Source organism: Nansenia antarctica, assembly GCF_963989245.1.
Source record: "Nansenia antarctica genome assembly, chromosome: 4".
Taxonomy (NCBI): domain Eukaryota; kingdom Metazoa; phylum Chordata; class Actinopteri; order Argentiniformes; family Microstomatidae; genus Nansenia; species Nansenia antarctica.
The window spans coordinates 19776355-19781643 of NC_137689.1; positions in this window are offsets into that span (position 1 = coordinate 19776355).

Sequence of the window (5289 nt, forward strand, 5' to 3'; positions counted from 1 at the left end):
ATACATGGCTTGTAAACAAACTTAAGTTTTAGGACGTGTTCAAAAGCATGGACTGTGTGATCATCTAATTATGTGTAGTTATGTGTTTTGAGCAGGTTGATGTTCTATCAGCATGTTGTGACTTTGCTAAACATGCAGTTAGATCTTCATAGCAATGTTATTTCTTAGCTAATACCAAGCTACCAACGCGATGGTAGCAAATGTGATTCATTCTCTGGTATTTGGTTTGAGGGGTACCAACATTCACACACCAACATTGGAAAAAACTGAAAAATGACCATGCCCTACTTGGGGACATATTATATGTGACACAGTCTGATCATTTGGTCCGCATGTCGGCAACCAATCAAAATGTTATTTTCTTTTGAAACGTGGAACTACATTTCAACGTTGTTGAGAATCACAACACAAAATTGCTAGTCAAGTCAGACTACTGCAATGAAATGGATTCGGTGAGTAATCCCCACTGCTACCTAGTTAATTATAACACTACTTTACATTGTTAGCAGGCTCACAAAACAAGCTGTGTTAGTTGACTAGCAATGTGTCATTGATTTTCAACAACGTGGAAATGTATTCACATTTGTTGAAAGAACATCGGATCCCGACATGAGGACCAAAGCATTAGAATGTGTCCCATATAGAAACATTTACAGAAAAGGACTGCAATCCCTCTCTCTCTCTCTCTCTCTCTCTCTCTCTCTCTCTCTCTCTCTCTCTCTCTCTCTCTCTCTCTCTCTTTACCTTTAATTTGACCATCTAACCAGCATCTAACCAGAAGTGCAAAACATCATATAAAACATGATAGTGATAGTGATAGGTACAGTAATGCAAGCATGGTAGTAAGTTTGCATCGAAGCGCATCCCCCCCCCCCAGGTAGCAGGTGTCTCTGCCCGCAACAGGCACACCTCTCCCTCGGCCATTGCACGTCTCTCTACTGGGTAAAAGCTTACAACACCGGGGTTTCCCAGGTGGTCTCCCATCCGGGTACTAACCCGGCCCAACCCTGCTTAGCTTCCGAAGTTGGACGAGAGAATAATGTCACAGATCATCCATATAGAACAACCGTGGGCACCTCCACACGCTGCCGGCGAGCGAGACTGCCCTGCCCAATCTGACCCTTTTTCGGGAGTGGGGAACATAGGACCCTTTTTCGGAGCGGGGAACATAGGACCCTTTTTTGGGAGCGGGGAACATAGGACCCGGGGAACATAGGACCCTTTTTCGGGAGGGAGCTAAGGTACCGGGGAACATAGGACCCGGGGAACATATAGGACCCGGGGAACATAGGACCCGAGGAACATAGGACCCGGGGAACATAGGAATGACCTGGTGTATAGCTCCATTGTCCTATCTGCCCTGAAAAGGCTCTGTCCTGTTAGTGTGGCAATGCTATCTGGTACACTGGTATTAAGCCATGTTTCAGAGAAAATCATAATGTTGCAATCCATAATACTCGTCTGTGAGGAAATCCAGGGTTTGAGTTCATCCATTTTGTTCGCTAGTGAGCGGACATTGGCGAGAACCATGTGTAAACTCCTCACGATTTCTTGTAACTTATAAGCAGGGTCATAGCAGTTTGAGTATTCTTAATGGAATCTAAGATCCGATATTATTGAGTGTCCATGACATGAAATATCTTTTGGAGTCAGATATAACATACCCGCCCCCCCAACGGAACCCCCCGCCCCCCCAAGAAAGAGGAATTATTACGGACGTAGACAGTACACCAAACATCTGACAAGTAGGCTAAAATAAGTAGGCTAAAAATATATATATTTTTGCACCCAACCCGAATCTGGCGAGTGGCAAGCCCATGGGCTCGTTGGTAACGTTAGTCTGCCAGTAGTCTCGCATAGCCAGATCTATCTCCACACTTCGCTTCGCGCTGGACACACTCACGTACAAGATTGTGCGCGAGTGTGCGCGCGCGACGTGAGAGAGTTTTTGCAGGGTGAGATGTCTGCAGATGGAAAGTAAGCAAGTTGAAATGTTAGCAAATATAATTGCTGAGTGTTCTAACAGAGCAAGTTGGTTCAAATTGGTCGTTATTATTGTGACTAGAAAGTGTCTGATTATAGTTCCATGGTGTGTAAAATTGTGTCAAAGAACTAGCAAGCTAACTAGCTAGCTCAGAGGTGATGAGATGAGCTAGTCTGCTGCACACATGCCAGCTAATGAGCTAACTGGATGCACTTTATTATTTTACTTGAAGTAGATATACTATATTTATTATTCTGCTAGAATTGGGCTTTATGTAATACCATAATGGCATATTTACAGTACATGGACAGTAGATTGAAGCATTGGAAATGTCTGTTTTTTTATAGTTGGACATACACATTTTTTTCAGGTGAGAGAGTAAAGTCAAAATGACATTATCTGACTGCATTGCCCACAGCAATCCAATATTCAATTATAATTATGTTATAAATTGATATGGATCAATTTATACCTCTTATTAGATTATAAATACTCTGGTTGTTATGTTTGCCTTTTGGTTGACAGCAAAAGAGGGAGAGAGGAGGATAGAGAGGGAGAGAAGGAGAGAGCAGGATGGTGTCGGCACACCAGAGAGAGAGAGAGAGAGCAAGAACCAGGTGAGAAAGTGGACAGGTAGTCAAGACCACATAAGTAGCCTTAAGAACCGATGGTTCTCGAGCCTAATGGCCCATAGGGCAGGAGCCTCTCCATCTCCTGTTTCCGTAGCGTGAGGCAGCTTAATGTACAAGTTAGTACACCCCCTGGACATGACGCTGGTATGTCGCAGGGTCTTACCCCCTGGGGGGGGGGGGCTCCATGCCACGGTCCATGTCAGCCCAAGGCAGCAAACCTAGGGGAAACACTGAACATGTTAACTTGTGTTACTTGTGTTAGTTGGTCATGTGACCACTTGTGTTGAGTTCGGTTCATCATGTTCATAACCGTTTGATGTAATTATTAAATGTATGTCTTATGCTTGACCCGTCATCTATTCTTCAGTGTTTTATTTTCAGATTCTATAACAGTACAATACAAGTCTTTTAAATAAAATGTGTTTCTATGTTTAGTCAAGTGAAGTGGAAGGTATATGTACTGTATAATAAGTGTTTCACAGTCACCCACAGGTTGTGCGGGAAGATGGGTAATGGAGATTAGCTGAGCTCAACTTGCTACATACTGATCTCACACTCTCTCCAAACAGATTAACACACATGCACGCACGCACACACACACACACACACACACACACACACACACACACACACACACCACAAACACACACACACACACACACGCACATACACACACACACACACACACACCACAAACACAGACACACACACACACACACACACACACCACAAACACACACACACACACACACGCACATACACACACACACCACAAACACACACACACACACACACACACACACACACACACATACACACACACCACAAACACACACACACACACACACACACACACACACATACACACACACCACAAACACACAATCATACTCACAGGGTAGGATCTTTGCAGTTTACAAGAGTCAGCCTCCCAACACAACAGGAGCTACATGGTTGACTATAATGCTTTTATTACTGTGTTACCCTTGTTGTTGGAGGTCAGGAGGTGCTTTGGAGTTCAAGCATACCGAGGCCAATGTGCTTTAGCCAGCAGAGACCCTCACTGAGACTACTCTACGGAACAAAGCCCAGTAATCCATATTAGATGCTCTACTAGATTCCTCTCCTGTTGGGTACGTGAGTCGTTGGGCTTTACTGAACTCAATCGGGGCTGAACACCATGCTGGGTGATTGACAGGCATATTGCTGTGGCCCTCTCTCTCTCCTGTTGTTGTTGTCCAGAGACTCAGCAGGAGCGGTTATTTAGAGCCATGGTCTTTGAGGTCCTGGAGGATGGATGTGAGGTAGAAGATGCTGGGTTGGCTGAGGGTTGTAGTGTACTCTATGGTCCAATCAGAGTCCTGCCCTTTTGCACTGTATGGTAGGGTCTCTGGGTGTGAAAGAGGGGTCAGGCAACCGATAACTATTGACAAAGACGCCGTGTTTTCCATACTCAAGTTAATGATCAATATGTGCAATTACAGTTACCATCAATTTAACATTTCTAACATTCTACTTGAATCCACTACCATGGACCCAATGCTGATCATTTAATGTAGGACTATTTGTGCATTTATTTTTACTGTCAATTTACATGATACTGTAGAAATAGTTTATTATTATTTGTTTACATAAATTGGATATTATGGCACTTTCAGTGTTTTAGATGCTAGTGAGGCCATGATTTGATGAAGTTAGCTGAGGTGTAATACAATCTAGAATATACATATTTTTACACTCTCATGAAGAAAAACTTGAGGCATGGAAAAGTTGATGATGATTTGAATTTGATTTCAAAACCAACAATGGAGCATTGTATTGAAATGAAAAACAACACACAATGCACACAATAAATGTATGTCATTGTAAATATGTTTGCATATCAATGAATGAATAATCTAAATCATAACTCATCATAACTAACAGTATTGTCCTTTCTCTTACGACTGAATGCGATGCAATCCACAGACAAATCAGATACAATGAAGAAGCACCTTACTTATACAAACCCTGTAATTAAATGTAGACTCTTTCAAAGAAACAAGATTAAGGGAAACCAATTTCCACCTTGTTCAAAGAGGGTTTTTCTCCCCTCCAACTGCCAAACAATGGATGTATGATTATGATTTAAATTGTGTCTATTGGCACGTCAAGAGGAATGTGTGCCTGCTTCTTCTAAAGGTCTTGGATTGGCATTCAATAGCATTGTTCTCCTATTTCTACAGGGTTGCCATGGAAACCAATGTAATAATCGCAGAGGCCGCTGTTAAGGTTCCCTACCACAGGCATAGTGAGGGGGTGGGGGCCAGGGGGTGGTTGACATGTTTATGTGTATACGTGTGCACTGTACTGTATGTTTGTGAGCATGTTTTAATTCAGAACTGTGCTACGCAGTTGCCTTTTTAGTGAGAGGACCAGAGAGTCTTATTGCATCTCATATTGCTTTGGGTTGTTGTTTTTATGTCTGTCTTTGTTGTTGTAATTTGTTGTCTGTAATTTATTTTGTATGTATGTTTGTTTTGTCTGTTGGTTGTTGTCTTACTTCTGTTAAATGAATGTGTGTGTGTGTGTGTGTGTGTGTGTGTGTGTGTGTGTGTGTGTAACAAAATAAATATTGCTTTGGGTGGAATAATAATCAGACTACTAGAGAGAAGCCTCCACATACTCTTCTGG